This window comes from Gymnogyps californianus, chromosome 1 (genome assembly GCF_018139145.2).
Source record: "Gymnogyps californianus isolate 813 chromosome 1, ASM1813914v2, whole genome shotgun sequence".
NCBI lineage: Eukaryota > Metazoa > Chordata > Aves > Accipitriformes > Cathartidae > Gymnogyps > Gymnogyps californianus.
The window spans coordinates 152,174,795-152,195,392 of record NC_059471.1 but is presented as its reverse complement, the minus strand read 5'-3'; positions in this window follow the sequence as shown (position 1 = coordinate 152,195,392).

Genomic DNA, 20,598 nt, shown 5'->3' with positions numbered 1-20,598 from the left:
ATGTCAATAGTTCCCAAGCAACTTCATTTGGTTCCCTGGGAGACAAAAAATCGGCTTGTTTGGTCTTTGAGCAGCTTTGTTTTTCTTAAATCCCCCTTTGACACTATGTAGCACTCTGTTCTGCATATTCCTCTTCTTTTTGTCCTCTCTTTGTTCCCTTTTATACTCTCTGCTTTCCTCAGGCTTCTCCTGCCGCCATACCATTGACAATACTAAGTTGTCCTACAAAAGCTACACCTCTTCAGATAATTTAGTTTCATATTTATACTGCATAAAATAAAAGGCAAGAAGCCTGTCTCCTGCAAAGCTGTTAATAAAGTAAAAATTCACAGCATTTCTATATATAAACTCTAATCTAAATAATACTGTCATCACTGCTGGGTTCAGCTGCTATGTACTGACAGGACACTGATAAAATATACATGTGATGTATCCCCATCCTTAAAAACACATATAAAAGAAGTATATACCAATGAGACCAATTATTTTTCACTCAGTATAATGAAATGTGCCAAAGCCAGCAAGGACTCATTGTGAATGTATCGATCCCATGTCTAAGGCTATTCTAGTCGCAGCATCGGAGGAGATCTCAGACAGACCTCTCATACATCTCCTCCCCACGACAGCAGTTGTTCCGCCACTCCTTACAGCTGTCTGTCTAGCCTGTTCTTGAAAATTTTACTCATGGAGACTCCACAGTCGGGGAACCTATCTGTAGCCACTGCCTTTGCTTTATAACAAGAAAATGGTTTGCCTGACAATTTGGGAGGCAAAGGAAGTTGCAAAAAACCCAATTATTGTATTTATTTTTGTTTCTTTTACTCTAGGCTGCTTAACAACTGGAAGCAAACACAAGAAAAAAAAACTTCTTCCGTGAGATGCGGCACAAAAACCTCTATCATTTTGGGGTTTGGGTTTTTTTTTCCAGAATGGCTAGTGCTTCAGAGTGACAGAATTGAACTTGCTAGGCAGGAGTTACAGAAAGATCTCCCAGTACTGCATGGCTAACAAAGTGGCAGAAGAAATGCAGCACTGATGAATGCAAAGCAGTGCACATGGTGAAGAGTGACCCTAATTCTATGTTCCCAATAGCGACTTCTCATGTCAGCTTTTATCACCAAGCAAAGTATCCTCCTACATCATTATACATAGTTCTTTGGAAGATGAAGCTTCCTACTCCCCAACCATCAAAAAGACCAGGAAGGGAATAGAAACTATCATTTGCTACTCCATAAAGCCGTTGTGTACCCAATCTTGTGTGAAGCTCTGGTCACTTCAAAAAAGAGATTTTACAACTAGAAAGTATAACAGATAAGGAGGGTCAGATTGGTCAGAAATAGGAAACAATTTCCACCGTAGAAGAAAGTGAAGAGATTTGGTTTCCTCAGCTTGGAAAAGAGATTACTGAGGACATGATAGAAGTCTAGAAAAACATAAATCACGTGGAGCAGGTGGTGAGGGAACGATTAGTCATTATTTTTCATGAGACAAGAACTATGGGGCACTAAATGAAATCATCAGGCAGCAGGTCAAAGACAAATGAAAGAAAGCACTTTCACATGCAGTGCCTAATTGCATTGCAGGACATAACATCCTGTTTTGTTTGGATGCCCAAAGTATAAATAAATTCCAAAAGCTACTAGATGGGTTCATAGAAAAAAGGTCTGTCAAGGGCAGCTGGACAAGATGATGTAGACACAATATGTAGATCAGAAAGTCTCTAAATCAGAAATTGCTGGAAACTGGAGGAGTATCTTGGAAAAAATATGAATCCAAGATTGCTCTGGTTTTACGGCTTTTTCTTTACTATTTACCACTGGCTATAGTAGAGATATATCAGATAGGGTATATGCACCTTTGTTCTAATATAGTACAGCTGTTCATCTGCTATTTGGTCAGAATGACTATTTACAAATGCTATGTAGTCAGAAATGGGAAATCATATTACAATAATTCATGTTGATTGTTTCAATGAGACCATCAAACATGCAGAAGCAACACTACTTCTCCCATAAATAAAATCTACGTATCTTGAATAATAAAAAAAGTTCAAAATCTTAAAGTTGGAGGAGTGGAGACATGAGAACAATAGAAATCTGTACAAATGAGAAAAAAAAGAAAACACAAGGAAGTAGACCTCCTCTGTGAGGTTGAAATCAGCACTCCAATGAAATCATAAGTTTTTCCATTGTTTGCAGCAAGACTATGATTTCATGTGGAGGATTACATTTTGTGAGGAGTCAATATGGCAAAATGATGACAATATCAGATCTGTAATTTCTCTCTCTAACCAGGGGTAGGAGGAAAAATCAGATTTTTTTTTTTTCCCCCCAAACTGACTGAACTCAGAATTTGATAGATAAACTATACGAACTGAGGAAATGCACAGAAATGATAAGGTGAATTAAGGACTGGAGCTCCCATGTACACCCAGTCATTTTCTTCACATTGTTTGTAAAGGTGATGCCAAGGAATTTAGGACAGACTTAAACCAAAGTACTACCTTATTCATCAGTATTTAGCACACCTTCCAGCTCACATCCCAGCCAACGCCAAAGACGTATTAGGAAATCGATCAACAAGAGATCTGATTTCCATTATGATAAGGAATGATAATTACTAGGACCATCCTGACAGATAGGTACTGTAAGAAATTAGTATTACTAGAAGAGAAATCTATTTCTTCAGCTAAAATAATAAACTGTTTTACCTCAGTGTCTCTATAACAGATTTAGAGAAAATATTCTTCAAATAATACATGCCTAGGAAAGATTTTAATATTCATTACCATTCACAGGACACCTAGGAGTAATTATTTCAATCTAAAAATTACTTCATATTATGCAGGCACATACTAGAGATTCTTTATATCCCCACTGAGCCTTGAAACTTCAGAAAGTTGTTATTTAAAGAGTGATTATTTATCATTTTTGTTATTACGCATATTACTGAAACTTAAATCACTTACCACGTATGAAGATCTAAGTAGTAGCTGATACAATGCAATGTCCACTTAATTGGCCTAGATACAAAGGAAAGTTTTGCTTCCATTTAATCCTGTATTTCTTTAAATCCTTTCAGAGTCTAAAACTAAGGAGTAGGTGGTAGATAGTTTATTTGGGTTTCTTTCAGCATATTTCAACTGCAATATTTCAGCATATTTCCTTGGGAAGGGGATCATTTATACATTTTTAGAGGGAATCCTAACGGATTCCATTTACCTCTTTTCATGGGATTTTCCTGCCCCCATAGACCTGTATTCCTGGTGTCAGTGCCCAGACAGAAGGGCTTTACGTATATTTGAAAGATATGTTGGAAAAGGAAGAAGTTCTTCTCAAATAGTTTTCTTCAGCTGCATTTTTCTATGCTTCTGTGATTTGCATTGTTATCAAACCTCACTGGTGTCAGAAAAGCAGCAGGATCAGGTTTTATTTTCCAACAGAAATTTCCATATGGGTCAGCCTTTTTGATGTCATAATATTCTGCAGCACTGGAGAACAAACTCAGTCAAATGATCATCAAAACATGGAAGCTAGAGATAGATCACTGGAAGTTTTTGGCCCCATTTCTCCTCTTATTCAGCTCAAACTACTTTATTTTTAGATTATACCACTTTGTACCCCTTCCATAAATACTCCGTCTTTTCACTTTGATTGCAAGTTCATAATTAATTTATATTAACACATTTAAATCCAGAACAGGCACCCATATAATGATTTGCAGATTTTAATAGTTCTTTGCCATCTCCTGCCTCTTCTTCTATTTATCATCTACTCCCACAGTTTCTTACCAGAATGAATAAACTTTAATCCAACTGGTAAAGCCCTGGATAAGCTTCATCTGCAGAAGGTACAATGCTGACCTCAAACTTTGTTTTTCCTGTATCTTGTGCAAATAGGGCTGGCTGTTCCTCAGCATTGTGTCCTTCACATCCAGGGCTCTTAGTTCCTATGCCCAACAAATGCTCTGTAGCCAACAACTTGATGTAGTTCAGCTACCTAACCTAGAAAACAAGTACTGGCTCATTCATATCTTACCCGCAGCTTCTGCACAGCCCGAGAGTACCCCAGGCTGTGGACCCAGGCTATGTGTGGTTTCCCTGTTCCTGGGTGATGTGACAGAGCAAGTTACTCACAGAGCCTTCCGAGGAATATCTAAACACAAGCTTTACTCTGAAGACTGGTCAAGAAATTATACAAAGCTAAGGAAAAACAGCAAGACCTGCATGCAGTTCCTTTCCTCAGCTTTTTTCAACATTCCACCCCTCCAGTCCTCACCCTTCCAGGCAGCCACCTTCTGCTTTGCTCTACCTGATTCCAGGCCAGTTCTCCGCCTTCTTACTCTCTCTAGAAATGGATCATCAAAACCTCCTTTTTAAAAATTCCCTGTCTTCTGCTACCAGATGGCTTTCCTCAAGGACTTCCATGCCTTGCCAGGTAATACAAGGCTTGTTACAAGCTTAGATAATTGGACAGGTTCCTCAGATAGAAGCCAAAATTATTCTGATTAATTAGCTCTTTGTTTATTTACTCTTCAGAAAATATTAAAGCAACACCCAAAGATCTAAGGTTCTAGTTAAAAGTAATTAATTACAACTCTTTCTGGTCTTGCTGGGATACATTTTTCATCAAGCACCATCAAATTGGCAAGTAATATATTTCTGATTTTTTTTTTTTTTGGCCCATTAGAATAGCATAGTTACTACATGCTAGTTTCTGAACCCAGCTACATCACTTGTGTCATACCAACCTTACTTTGATTTTTCCAGCTCACATGGGGAAGTAGCTTTTGATAACTGGGTCAACAGGAGGACAAAGTTTAATTACAGTTCAGAGTAGTCTTGATCATGTGTTTCCTTCTTTCTGATGAAACCCAAATAAGATCAAAGACAACAGGTCATATTTTCTGCAGTATGGGCCCTGTACTGCTAACAGGAACAGTCAATTGCAAAGTCTTTTGGGCATTGAACAGTTAGCTCATTTCCTGATATAAAAGCAACTTTTGCAGAATTAAAATTTTCCACTAGGAAAAATTTCAGTTTACAGTTGGAGTCACTGAAATGAATTATTATCTTTATTGAACTCAATGCAGAATATACTTAAGTTGAACTAAAGTTCAATATTCTTGCAAGTGACTCAAGATGTTTCATTCTGAAGCACTTCTACAATAAACTGCAACTGTTGATTGCAGTGCATTGTATGATACAAATTAGAGTGCCATACTCCATTCTTTCTTAATGTCTTGGTTTCCCTGACATAATTCAGTGTGTTCTTTATTTAAACAACATGGATGGTGCATTGTGAGAGCCACAGGACTCTCATAGTGCTATGGAAAATGTGTCTGACCAGGAAATTCTGCATTATAGTGAGCATCAGGTTGCTCAAAAGCAACATCCAAGATGCAATGCACAATACTGGAAAAGCTGTATGTGACAAATTACTCTAAGCAAAGCATTTTTAAAATCGAGAACTATTTTTCAGATAATATGACTTGGTCCTGAAGTTATTCACATGGTTATTATACAGTGCAGCAATGTTCATTTGTTGTGGAGCCAAGTTCTGTTATCAGTCACAATAAATTGACTTTAAGTGGGGTTGCACTAGCTTATCTAAAACCAGAATTTGGTCTGTGTTACTGTAGTTTCATAAGAAGTTACAGCAAAATGTGTTTCCCTTTCAGGAATGTCAGGCTGCTTTGTTTTGATGCAAATTTTTAGCATTTCTAGAACAAAATCTTGAGGGGAAAACATTTCATATTTGTATTCCAATTTAGGTCAAAACTAATGCTGCATTATCAGGTTTTCTCGATCTCTTTTTCACCCAGCTCTAGAAATTACCTCTTAGAGTCTCAAAGCCTGCCATCTGAGTTGAACCAGGCGACTGCCAACATTTCTCCCTGCACATTTGCCTTGGAGCCTCCACTGATGAGTAAAATACTTTTCCTGAGATCCTAGGTAGCTATTGGTCTCCTCTTCACTAGAGTAACTTATTTTTATGGGACTTCTCCTCTGTGTTACAGTGCTGCTTTTCTTACTGCGGTTTGCGTCATTATTCTTTCTACTGTGGCTTACAACTAAAGTTATTTTCATAAATAGCAATCCAGTGGTTTTTATTTCAGCACCAAGGGACTGAAGTACACGCAGTTTTATTAAACAAACCTCAATATATTTCTAAAAGAATGAAAAGAAAATCAATAAAAAGTGACTAAAAATTGTATAACGATCTGATGCATATTTAACATGAATAATTTTTCTCTGAAAAGATGACGTAAAATGAGATATTTCTTCAAAAACTAGGATTTTCTGGATACTTATTTAACTCTTTGTTCTGCTGGCAAAATAAAAATTATTTTGGCAGCATTGTCCAGTCAAGTACTTGTAAGTTTATACTGCACTGCAGTACAATAAGGCTTTCCTTGCAATGTCCCAGTACCCAAAATTAAGCACGTGCACATTCAGGAAATATTTACCATGATAATTCTTAATCCAGAAGTATCAAGAGGTTTTACAACATGGCATTTTCTTTTGTTAAAGGGTCAAATTCTGTTCCTGCCTACAAACAACTGAGGTGTGCATGAAACCAGGCCTTGGCCCAGCCGAGCTGCTGTGACTGATGCACTGAAAAATAAAAGCAGATAAACTTGATTATCCAGGTGATGAGACCCTAGATTGCCGAATCCAGAGGCAGGTGAGCTTTTACCCTTGACTGTAGGACTGCAGATATCCCACATACACACCACCCCCAGCTCTGTGTCCAGCACAGTTTTAAATGTCCCCCTCCTAGTGTCCCTTGATGTCTGCTGCACCACTGGTAAGACCAGGCTAGCTAAGGGAAGACAACTGTTTCTCCTTAAGTTGTCTGTCATAACCTCGTCCTCTCAGATGACGTCTCTCATCATCATTTCAACTGCAATATCTCGCAAAATGTCTTTTACTGCTACATAGTTTTATAAGACAGGCATGGCAACTCACCACGCATCGTTCATAGCACAGACAATGGCTTTCCTGGGGCCTACCACATTCCCTGTACACTCCACTGACGAAATGAATTTACCGCACAGGCGTTTGCAGACATCTCACTGGAAAAATAGGAAGGGGGAGCCTGCCACGTGACGAACCCGTCAGGAAAGCTGCCGCAGTCCCAGGCTGTTCACTGCCCGTTCCAGAGGGAAGCGGCGCCACTCCAGAGGATTGCTTGCTTTTGGCTTTGTTGGGCTGGCGTCAGAAGCTCCCCTCCCTTCCGCAGTTTAAGGGTTGCAGAAGCAGACCCCAAATGTTTGACAATTTAAAAAAATAACAAGGTTACTTTGTTTTCCATCCTAATTTTTCATTGCCTAGGCTGCTCTGCTGGCAGGCAATTTCATGAAGATACGGTCTGATAAACTGACTTTGAACACTGAATCAATTGTGTGATTTAAAGTAAGAGCCCAAACTCAGCCAGCAAGTCATAAAGCAGAAAATTCATTAGAAAGAGAGCTGCAGTAAGCCACTAATAAAGGGCATCCTAATAGTTTTATGTTCAAAGCAGCCTTTAATGATAAATAATACTGTGCTTGAGAATTAAAGAGACTGAAATAATTGTTTATGAAATTGCAATATATGGTTAATTTAGGAGAAAAGGAAGATTCACAGACATCCTGATTTTAAATCCTTCTCCGCACAGCCGCCTGATCCGAAGGCCATGAAAGACTCATGGATCGGTGGTTATTAAGTGAGATCACTCACAGTATTTCTTTTCCTCTTTCTAGCTACAGAAAGGGCGGTAGGGAAAATTAGACTGACAAATCTTCCCCTCGATGGAAAGAAAAAGCAGAGCAAAAGAAAATCCATCCGTTCTCACTCGTGGAATTTCATGTTATCCCATATAAGGACAAGTTTCTGCAGCACATGAATCAAAAATCCTAAAAGCCTGGGTGTTATAAAATCACCAGGACAACTGCCAAGTGCCAGCTTCAAGGCATCCGTATCAGGCTACGACAAAACTCAGGGCGCTTTGGGATTCCAGTCCATGGTAAGCTGCGCTACAATAAATGGCACAACAGATTAATATTTCATGTTTCTCGAACTAAGGCATTTTTTAATAGGGGAGAGATGGAGCAAAAGGGAAGGGGGCGATCACCTTAGTCCCACAGCCAGCAATCGGATGGTTTGTGCCCTCTGACCGGGCGGTTTGTACCCCCCGCAGTGCTCCTGCCCCAGGGAGGCCACCACGAGAAGACACCACTGTAACCTCTCTGCGCTGGACTGCAGGAGAGCGACTAAAAACCATTAACGTTGCAAGAAAGGGACAGAGAGCAACCTACGGAACTGGTGTGAAACGCAGACAATATTGGGGTGAAAATGTGTGGTGTCCTACATAATGAAGGATATTTGAGAGGACTAAGCAATAAAGATCACATTTATCACCTTAAAGCAAGGCTAATCACAGCAACCAAGGTTTGCAGACTCATTAACTTATATCTTGCCTGTATACTGACAGCATGTTTTCAAAACAGACAATGTTGTCATATAAATTACATTACATATATATATAGATTTATTTACATTAAACTAGTTTGCACTGATTTTGATTCATATACAGTCTTTGCTTCAATTTTCTTTTTCTTGTAGTGTAAATCCCTGTTGAGTATTAAATATTCAGTCATAACTTCTAGTGGTCCTTCACACTGCAGCTACATTGACAATACCTGTACACTGGGTCACACCACATCCTAGCTGGAAAGAGGTTGTGTAGAGAAACTCGTGCTATCAAAGGAAACCTGCTGTGTTCCCCAGGTGTTTTTACCTTGCTTTGCCCATTACCTCATACAAATCTGGAAAAGCCACAGAAGCCAAAACTGTACCGTGCATCTAATCCTTGTCAACTTGCTGTCTTCTAGTCTCTTCCTTACAGCTTTTTCTTTGCTGTATCAGTTGGCGGTCCCTGGGGGACTGCTGGGCCAGGCACCCCATGCTGTGGGAATGCACCGAGGCAGCAATGAGGAGAGCTCACGGTGTGCAAAGAGAAGCATAAAATCATAGAATCATAGAATGGTTTGGGTTGGAAGGGACCTATAAAGGTCATCTAGTCCAACCCCTCTGCAATGAGCAGGGACATCTTCAACTAGATCAGGTTGCTCGGAGCCCCATCCAACCTGACCTTGAATGTTTCCAGGGATGGGGCATCTACCACCTTTCTGGGCAACCTGTTCCAGTGTTTCACCATCCTCATCGTAAAAAGTCTCTTCCCTATATCTAGTCTGAATCTACCCTCTTTTAGTTTAAAACCATTACCCCTTGTCCTATCACAACAGGCCTTACTAAAAAGTCTGTCCCCCTGCATGACTGGCTGCAAGGCTGCAAGGCACAGCAGAGAGATGGTGGCTGTCCCTTCATTCTTTAGCTCGCTGTCCATCATCACTCCCCAATTTAATCCAAGCCCCTAGACCTCTAAGCTTAGGAAAAAACAGCCAGTGCTGGAGAAGTGACAGTCGATTCTTTCATGCCAGTGTTACCTTTATTGTTAGTACCGACCAAGACTACCTTCTCTCCACAGACGCACGCGAAGCCCCTGGGTACGAGCAGAGGCACATTGCAAACTTTGATTTTCTAGCAGAGCAGTGAGACAATGCCAACAGGCCTGTAAAGGACAGATGTTGCTGTGGGGCTGAATGCAGTCTCCACACTGTCATCTAGTGGATTTAGTAGTGATATCCAGAGCTCAGTTTAGTTCTACACCGCAATTTCACTGGACACACTGCAGCTAAAACACTTTTTTTTTCTGTGCCGTTTCTGCCTTTTCTTACGCAGTTCTCTTGAGATTGCTCCCTTCCGAATCCCCTTTTTACAATAATTTCATTCTCTCCATTTTAATCCCTTTGTACAATAATCCCTTTTTCTTTGGGTTACTGTAATTCCCAGGCAGGCTAGTTCCCCACTGCCAGCCAGTGACTGCAGAATGTCTTCTTTCTTTTCTTTTAGGAAAGTATCTCTTTTCCTTACAGTAAGGTAGAAATAAGTTTCTTGTCTGTGAAAGAATAAATCCCCTTATAGATTTACTGTAAGTGGTGTAGGTGCCCTTTGATACCCCATCCAGTCTTCAAAGACAGCTCTACAGGCTGAACACACTGGGTGTCTGTCTGTCTCTTCACATGGCATCCCTGCTTCTCCAGGCTCCAGCTTCATGCTGTTTGCAGCCTCCTACTCTGAGAAACGGCTCAATAAACTCAAGTACTACAGGGGTAAGAAAATTATGAAATACAATTATGCCAGCTCTGTTTGCCCAAACAAGTATGTAACTACAATAAACTTAGCAGTATGCAGGTATAATAAATATTAGCAAAGTGGTGTTATTAGTATGACAAGCACTCCCAAAATCCTGAGTTCTCCCAGTTCAAGAAGGTCTGCAAGATGCAGCTGTTAGCCCTTAGGGTCCATGCTCATGAGGGGTGTCCCACCTCATGCGTCAAGGTGGCCTGGAAAAGATGTTAGCCTTTGTAGCTGTGCATTCCCAGACAGTGGGATGTTCAATGCTGATCCTATTCTGCTGAGCCTACCTCTTGGTCTTTGATTTTCCCTTTTATCCTCTCTGTTTCAGTGACCTGTGACCTTCTGTACTTCCTCATTTATGCAGCCAGATTGCTCATCATCCCTGGGGAATCAGCTCTGAATCCATCCCAAAGGCAACCCGTCACTCCATCCGCATCCTGCAGCTGCCTTCCTGAGGAGTCAGCTCCCCAGGCTCACCCAGAGACAACCGACCACTTCACCCTCGCTCTGCAGCTGTTTTAACCACAGTGATTTTACAACATCAACCCTACGGTCTACCAGATGTTAAATCAGCAATTAGCTAAATATATTAACGCCAGGTCAGCAACTCTGTTACTGCTTTACAGTTATATTAAGTCAGTGATTTGGCCAGTCACTGTCCCATCAGAAGAAATGCTAAATATGTTTGTGCTGGTTTGACAATTTTGTCACTGGCCCATCTCGGCTCAATGGTCCCCTTTCTGTAGCAAGGGTCTGTGACCCCCCCACTGCCTCCAGCTTTTCTCTTACAAAAACTGAGAGAAGGGAAAATGACTTGTCAGAAGTTGCAAAGGAGGCATATGAGGCCATTGACATGCAACAGAAAGGGGAGTGAGACTTTAAACATTGTTTAGTCTAACAGTTTACAAACCACAAGCTAATAGTCCAGACAAGCTTTTCTTCTCTAAAACTGTGCTTCTGCATTCACATCAGAGGCTCTATCAAAAACGTTTTGCATGAGGGCATTCTGAGGTTATTTTTAATAGAAATCTCCAGTTTACTAATGATTTTGATGACCCTCTGCCAAAAAGTCTGAGAAAAAGTTTGTTCCAGAAGCTAGGGTATTGATCTAGCTGGGAAAGAGATCCATTGCCACATTCACGGCTGACTCCTAGACTAAAGGTGTGTGCAGAAAAGTGCAGAGTTCAAGCAACCTGCTCTGGAGAAACCTGACTTTTTCAGCAATTAATTTTCAAGAATTTAGACAGACTTTAATGTTAATAAGTAAATTAAGCAGGATATGATGCACAAAGGACATAAGGAATTCAGAAACTGGTGTATGTACTAGATATGATGTAAGCTGGAAATTAAGCCTGTGTTAGACCTTGCTGGCAGGTGGCTGCTCTCCTGGAGATGATGGCTAACCTGCCCCACCAGCAAGCTCTTACTAGAAACCTGTCCCTGTTGAAAGGATCACTGGAGTAACAGAATTCAGGACAGGAGAAAAATTATTTCAGAGCAGAATTCTCCTTCTATAATCTTATCATGAATACATAGACCAAGTCTCCCAAGTAAGGCAAGTGAATATACTTACTTTGTTACTTGTGGTTAAGCTCATTTTTGGGGGGAAGTCTTGGTCCATTTCTCAATTCTGAGTGTCTCATTTCTGAGCTTTGTCCCACTGCGCTATTTCCAACTGGTATGATTTGGTCTAATTTAGTAAAAGTGTTGCCTCTATAAATTATCATTAGTAAAAATCATAATAGTAGAGTTCTAAGTGTCCAATTCACTCTACTGTAAAGCATTACATTTCACAGGTGTTGCTTATCCCACAAAAACAAAACAAAAAGGAAACCTCTCTATTTTAGGCATGCGAACAAAAGAAACTTAAATGCTTTTCACACAGGGATAGGAGAATGGAATCACCAAGAAAGATGAGAAGTGGTGAACACAGCCTTGAGAGGAAACCAAGACCTGATATTTCTTTTGGGCTCTTCACTTGCTGGAAAAATGGACAGTCAACTGCAGGAATAGAAGCTGCCATCCCCCCCAGGTAGAGGTTTCTCTACTGCTACATGACAAAGAGACCCTCAAGGGTGTGAAAACACGAGCTCACAGTGTGGGAACTACAGTAGGCATTACTGGGGGCTTTCTGAGCTCTGCTTGTGAAACGAGTTCAACAACCCTTGAACAGATACAATCACATGATGATTTTTTGTGCTCGTGCTTCTGCTATCGTTTCCCTTTTGAGGAATAAACAGCCCTTTTGCTACGGTTATAGGTAACATTACATACTGAGCACCGGTGTCACAGCTTCTGGGCATCCTGGGAGCTAAAGCATGCCTAGGATTGGAGGACATGGACTACATGGTAATGTAACATCCTGGCCATGGGCAAAGAGTGGATTTTATGTTCTTCACCTCCTTGTACACTACTCTCACAGAGATGTTTACTGCTCCCTCAAGGCATAGTGATTTTCCCCTTTAAATTTGTGGTGGACCGCCACCTGCACATTCATCCCTCAGTGGGATGGGGGAGGAAATAGCAAAAAAGAAAGGGAAAAGTCGGGTTGAGATAAAGACAGTGAGATCACTTACCAATTACTGTCGTGGGCAAAACAGACTTCACCTCAGGGAATTTAACTTAATTCATTGTCAATTAATATAAATATTTGAGTAGTGATTTGGATTTTTCTTTCAAAAAAAGAAACGAACATTTATACACAGGGAAAGCACTTTTCCTCCCTCATTCCCAGGCCCAGTTTCACTCCATCACTCCAGGCACCTCTCCTCCCCCTTTGTTACCACTGCAGGGTACACTCAGTCCCTTCATTGAGGCAACAGGCAGTGCAGGGGGTTGGGGTCATGACACAGCAGTTTCTCTCTGCTGCTCTTTCTTATGCTCCAACGTAGGTCCTCCATGGGCTGTAGTCTCTTTGGGGGTGTACCTGCTTCAGCATGGGCTCATCCATGGGCCGCAGTCCCTCTGAGGAAGTATCTGCTCCACTGTGGGTCCTCCATGGGCAGCCGTTACTTTGGGAATATCTGCTCCACCATGGAGCACCTCCTCCTCCAACTTTGGTGTTCCCTCTGCTGTTTCTCACTCCTTTGTTTCCTCGTCCTCTCTCTCTTTGGTGTTTTCTACCTTTTTTTACAACCAAGAAAGAGTTACAAAGCAGACAGGGCTACAGAAAGACAGCAGGGATTTCTTCTGCTGAAATCCCAGGAAGACCTCTGACCAGCTCCGTATAGGAAGCAGGACTTGCAGCTATAGCATCCATACACCTAGTCATCATTGGCTATGCATTTGACCCTTCTCCTGTTCCCAGCACACAGACCAATGGAGTAAGCAAGGCTCTCGTCAAAACACTTCAGAACAACTCTCTGCAGTTTCTTATCCCCCTTGCAACAAAACATCCCAGGAGTACAGAAAAGCTGAAAGCCACTTGCACTAACCCAGCACAGAGTGCATTCCCACCAGACAGCAGTGGGACTTCTCATCTTACTCAGGTTTTTTTCCCTGAGAGCCTTTCTTTACACTGTGTATGGAAACCTATCATCTCAATGCCAAATTAATACAAGTCAGAAGCATTCTGGGACTAGTGTTCACAAATAAATCTAGTACAAGTATCCTCACGATACAGTCATTACTAAACATCTCTTTCATATTGCTCATTATATCAGGGTGAAGCTTTTTCAAAATATGTCTATGTGAGAGACAGCAGTGACTTACCTAGAATATATATTGTTATAGCAGAGTATAAAGATGTCTTTCAACATTAATATCACAAAAGCAACAAAGTTTACAGAGCCATTAAACCCTTAGAACTAACCTTATTTTTATATATAGTCTCCTCCAAATATTAAACCATGTCATAATTTTGTGCTTTATTTGAGCTCTCTTTCCCATACTCTTTCTATAAAGAGTATCTTCTTGTCATAACAACATTTTAAAATTTAAGGTTTAGGGACTCATGCATGTTTAAGTCTTGTCTGTAGCTGTTTAAGGTCTTATGAGAGAAGAAATTTGCTTTGGATGTACTTGTACATCAGAACAGGTTCAACCATAGTTAACTGCATGAGATGCAGAGCAGAAATGCTGAGGAGCAACATCAGGTTTCCCTACGGAAAGCTTTTCTTGTTGGCTTTTCTGCCGATCTGCCCATTTATATTGTAGTTGCTGGAGATGCCCACAGGTGAAGCAGACAGTACCAGAGACAGTCGTGTTTGGTCCTCTGCTATGCAGGTCTGTGCCAAGCCAGCACGACCACAGTAAGAGGTTTGATGTCAACATGCGACATTTATGCACGTATCCAGACTGCTTATTCTATGGAGCAGATGGTCTTCAGGCTTTTTATTCTGCACCCTGTAGGTACTCCTTGTAGCCATAATGCTGATCCTTGCAGGTTTTTTCCTCTGAGCAACTGTCTGAATGGACAGTGGCCAATTTATCAGTCATGGCAATTTATCAAAGAGATTCCAATATTGGCAAAATCGCTATGAAGTTAATACACTGGAGACTGGAACTGCATAGAGCAGTTTAAAGTAACAGCAGCCTGCTGAATATGGCGTCATTGAACCCAAACTGGAAATTACATTAAAGGACATTTGCTTATGCAGCTTGACAAATTACAAATGTATAACAACCCCTGACGTACCTCGAGGATAACTGCCACTGAACTAATTATTCCATGTTGATGAGATCAGACAATTTTCCCTTTGTCAATATGCCTTGGCAAGCCAGTTGTGATAATGAACAGAAAAAACCTGCATTTTTTTCTACCTGTATGATTTTTGCTGTCTTGCTGTCATCTTTTTCTTAGTGTGTTGATATTTGCTCATATTTGGAAACAGATGATCTTTGCTGTGTTACTGACACAGGGATTCTTAATATTGGTATGATGATTCCACTTCTCTTTTCCTCCTGCACTAAGAACTGGGTACCGCAAGGAACATGAATCTCTTACACATTATATTTATGGACAGTTTTGCAGAAGTTTCCTGTAAAGCGTACTGCCAGATCCAGTTAGGATTCTGCAGATAACTCTTTAAAGGAAAACGCCTGTTCCACCAGCTGACGAGCTGTTGTCGTGGTCCTGCTGGTTTGTACTAGGAAAACTTCCATCCACCTACAGAATATGTCTGCTATGCCTATCAAGTATTTCTGACTTTTTTTTGGTTCTAACTAAATGTCCTAGAAGATGAATTTGCATGGTGGGCCACAATCTATCTCCTGCTGGGGTCTAAGAAGAGCATTCTTTTTTCTTGTTACTTGCAGAATGATTGCATGCACAGGTAGAGTATTTATCTTAGTCTTCATTCATATCCATTGTATTTATAGTCTGTTATTTCCAATCTATATTGTTTTGTCCTCCTGAGAGAACACTATGGACTGAACAACATCTTTCAGGTTTGTATTGGTACTGCTCCTTCTAGTTCCTTATGTCTTAGAGCATGAACAATCACCTCTCAACGTCAAACTTAATTTTGGTTCAGTTTAAAGTTGAATCCTGCAATATATTCTCCTTGCCTAGGCTTCTCCTATTGCTTCCAGCAACTCTGCATCTTGTTTCTGCAGTGCCTGAGATTCAGAACAGTCTCTGTACTTCTAAAGCACAAGAGATATATATTTTTTTAGTCAATGTAGTTAAATCATTAAAGAACCAGACAGGCAGAGAAGTACTGTAAGCAGTGAGATTAACAAAGCGCATCCAGTATCTCCAAAGAGATGCTCCCCCACTGCTGCCATCAGCAACCCCTCTACAGTATCCCCTGCCCAGACCCTATTTTCCCTGGCCCAAATACAGCACCCTAACTTCATCCCACATCGCTTCCTGGTAGAGTACAAGTTAGCATCTCTTGCGGCTAGCTAGTAACCACATGTATGCTAATTTGTGGGCTAACCTGAGGGCTAAGTTCTCCTTGTCTTTACCACAGTGTTGGGGGAAGGAAGGACTCATCATTTTTCTCATCTCAAACCAGCCATCAATATTATCTTCTACAGTTTTTGCTTGATATTGGTCAACAGAGTCCAAAGTTACTGGGGGAGAGCACAGTGGCAGGCTAACTTATTTCTGAAAAATATCTTAATGGGATGTAAGGGAAAGGCACTATGAGCCAATTAACATACAGAGTATTTTTTTACTCCTTATTAGCTATATCTCCACATTTTCGTCTGAAGACCATCTTCTGCGGTGACTTACTGCGGGATTATTTTGTTGCAAAGATTATAGTTTCTGGCTTTCAGCTTGTAGTCTATTGAACAAGTGTTGCTATGGCAGAGGGACTTTTTAATTTTATTTTTAACGGGAATGCTATTTATGACTTTTTTAATAGCACTGATGACTGGAGGAAAGAGGATAGTCCCCCGGGGGACATGGGAGGGCTTGAGGTGCACAATGGTGCAGGCTCCGTTTTACAGTCCTAACACCCTTTCAGACACGGGTTTGTTTCCCATGCACTTGAATTATTAGTGCCATAGCAACGTAAAACTGAAACAGAAGCAGGAAACCTCTGTCATTTTACACTGAGGTGTAAAATTTTACATTTTAAGACTGAAATAATTTTATGAATAATCTAAGCCAGCTTTATATGATCAAACAAGCAAAGCTTATCAGTTAGCACTGCATGGAGAAACACAAGGAGTGATATGAACTAATCAGTACTGCAAAACGCTTATGCATGTAGCAATAGAAAGCAACATTACAGAAAACAGATACCTTGGCAAAGTCCACCATTACACTGTATGAATGTCTTTCACTTTATGCCATGATATAACCATAAAGATAGAAACCTTTCTCTTCCTACTGTTCATTAAATGAAAACACTGAGGTGAATTTTACCTTTAACATTGAAGACTGCAAGGCCCGCATTCATTTGAACTTCAACAGACACCGGTTTCCATCACCACAGCCTTAATGATAAGAAGGTGTCCTCCTCACAAAGTCTCAGCACTGGGACTGAGGTGCTTGCAGAGAGCCACGGGGATCTTCGTTATCCCAGGACAAGTGTCATATAGCTTTGGACTGAAAACTTCAGTCCATCTTTCACTATATACTGTGCCTGGTTGGGATGGAGTTAATTTCCTTCATATGGTGCCAGGTTTTAGATTTGTGACTAAAACAGCGTTGCTAATACACCAGTGTTCTGGTGATTGCCAAGCAGTGCTTGCACAGCCTCAAGGCTTTCTCTGTTTCCCACTCTGCGCCCACAGCGAGTGGGCTGGGGGTGAGCAAGAGGCTGGGAGGGGACACAGCCAGCACAGGTGACCCAAACTGACCAAAGGGATATTGCACACCATATTATGTCATGCTCAGCAATAAAACCAAAGGGTAGTCTTTCTGTAGCTGTCACTTGGAGACTGGCGGGTTGTTGGTCTGCTGGTAGGAGGTGGTGAGTGATTGTCTTTGCATCACTTGTTGGTTTTTTTTTTTTTCCTTTTCTTCACTTATTAAACTGTCTTTATCTCAACCCATGAGTTTTCTTGCTTTTGTTCCTCCTATTCTCCCCCCCATCCCACTGGGGGTGAGGTGGGGAGCAAATGAGTGGCTGGTGGGCACTTAGTTGCTGGCTGGGGTCAACCCACCACAGACTACCAAACTTTAACTGCCTTATCTGAAATGCCATATGAATGGAACTTAGCTTCAGGTTATTTTTGAAGTTTCTTCAGAAATAGTTCAGTCATTTCAAAGAAAATGCTAGAAAAATTGTGCTGCATTCACTGGAAAATTTCAGCATCTTTCTATTGATGATGAAGGGCTGGAAACCCGGACCATTGGGTTCCTGGTGTGGCTATGTGCCTTTTGATCTCCCCCAGAACCACCACCTCCCTAAAAAAAAGGGCAAGCAAACAAAATCAGAGCACCCTAGCCTGGATAATCCGTTTGCATGTGCCCAAGGGGACTTGCTGAGACTCAAGAGCTAAGTGCTCCAAAGCTTCCACTGCCATGGGCATGCTCCAGCCCAACCCTCCAGGGAACAAGGAAACATTCTCAGTTGCTTTTCTTGTCAGCTAGAAGATGTTATAGTAATGAGCCGAAGAGCTGGAAGCAGGGAACCATTTTCCCCTTCTAGTCTTAATACTGATGAACAGACAGCAAACAAAGTAAAAATAAAAACCTCCCTGGCTTAAATGCAGAAGTGTAAACATGAAGTAGAATTTGCATGGTTGAGCTGGTAGCACTGAAGCTAGAGCGCAGGAAAAGTTTCAAGACTGTGAGCTTTGCTGGGATGAAAACAGGCTGGGAGCCTGCAGGCAGAGGAAGACAAGTTGGAGCCCAGGAAGACGAGAAGAGAAAAAGATTTTAAAAAACAAAGTTGCAGTGGCAACCTTGCAAATTCAACAAGAAATCCCAGGAAGGCAAAAAAGTGAGGATGAAGGCAAGGTTTCCAAAAGGAAAGGGCAAAATATTTAGGTCTAGGAAGGCAGAGAGACAAGGACTGATACAGGGAGGTAGTAAGTGTGGCCACTACAGCCAAGTTTAAAGGAAGACTTAGTTTAAAGGACGAGGTTTCTAGAATAAAGGCTGTATTCTAGATTACAACCCACCTGTCTGCCACCAAGAAAATCACTCGTGATTGGAAAGCAGAGCACACACCTGTCTAGCACTCACCTAATGAAGCATCAGTAGGAAAAAAGATCACTTACAACACCTGGGAAGGAAAGTACTGTCAACACCAAATGTCGTGGTGTCTGGTCGTGATGGCTGCATCCAGCTCAAAGTGGATTCGGGGGACATGGATAACAACACAATAGCCAAGGGCTAATTTGAACAATGCGCCCACCCAACCACGGTGCTGGTCAATGTCCGACTCAAGCCATGTTTGGAAGAAACTAACATCTGTAGTCGGTATGCAAATATGACTATGAGTCAATCATCTTACTCCATAAATAGTGGACAGCCCCGGGCCCGTTGAGCTCTCCTGCACAGTAGCAGGCTGCGTGCCAGGATCTCCCCTTGAGTAGGAACGCCTCTCAAGGTTACTCCTCAAGGTTGAGAGAATCCTTATGGCACCAGATACTTGGTAAGTGAATTGGGAATAAGCACGCTGAAACGTGGAAATCCTAGCTAAGTGGTATAAAGGATTGATTGCGCATATATAATCCTTTAGACACAAACCATTGACCAAGTCTGGGACTAAGTCTGGATCCAGCCGCACCTAAACATCCCTCTGAGAAGGAGTTTAGAATGCAAAGGGGTCCTTTCTGAACCTCATGACTCAATGGGAGGGTGTCCCTCACAGTTTTATCTGACCCTGTCCTCTATGCAGTAAATGCTCATGTGTATATTGCCATCGCATCTTGTTAAACCACTGTCACATTTACTATCAAACTTCGTTAAATCACTGTTTTATATCAATAAACATATTGCTGCTTCTCTCTTATGAGTGAAGTACATTGACTCCATCCGCAACAGGTGGTAATATTTTTCCAAGTTCCCAAGCTCAGCACTTTGTAATGCCTGTTTTCCTGCATGTTTTTTTTTTTCTTGATGACTGGCTCTATTCCCGGTTTACAAGGACCAGGTCAGTGTATGACTGGACACATGGCAAGATAGTGGGCGTGATTTATAACATATCATGACAATCACGTCGTAGCAGGTGCACCCACCCCGATAAAGACCGAAACTTCTCGACCGCTGAAAGGAAACAGCTAAAACTAGAAGCCGCGGTTTGGGGGTCGAGGAGTCACGTATACAGAGAGACCCAAGTGATGTACCCCAGCTATCCAAGCCTGCCAGAAACACCTCAACCACTGAAACACCTCGCTTAAGAGAAGTTTCCAGACCGCTGACCATATATGACCATGAGCCCCGATCCGACCTAGGGTATAAATGGAGCCCACCAGAAGACCCCTTTGAGCCAATCTTCCTTGGAGCAGCGAGTCTGCAGTCAGAGACTCTCCCCTTAGATCGGGACACCATCTAAGGAAACTGCCCTGGGTTGAGTGCCTCACCTTGTCGGTGAGTGATTGCGCATTTTGAGTCATCATTCTAAGCTTAGATTTGGTTATAGTTCGTGTAGTGATAGTTCCCAACTGACATCCTGAACCTGTAAATAAGTTGTATTTGTTGCAGTGTTTACAACCTAATGTTCCCGTCTAATCTGGCTGTTATATCTTAATACAACATAACATTCCTGTTCAATTTGACTGTATCTTGATATCATTAAAGAAAATTGACTTTTGAAATGTATCGCTATCTGTCCGGTGTTTCTGCAACATTAATTGGCGCAGTCAGCAGGATGTCGACCAAGGAACTATTATGGAGACACAGCTGTGCCCCTTCTCCCCCGGGACTCGCCTGGGCGAAGGAGAAGTGGTATGACCCAGCAGCGGTCACGAAGAGAATAGAACAATGCTGTGGTAAACGTCGG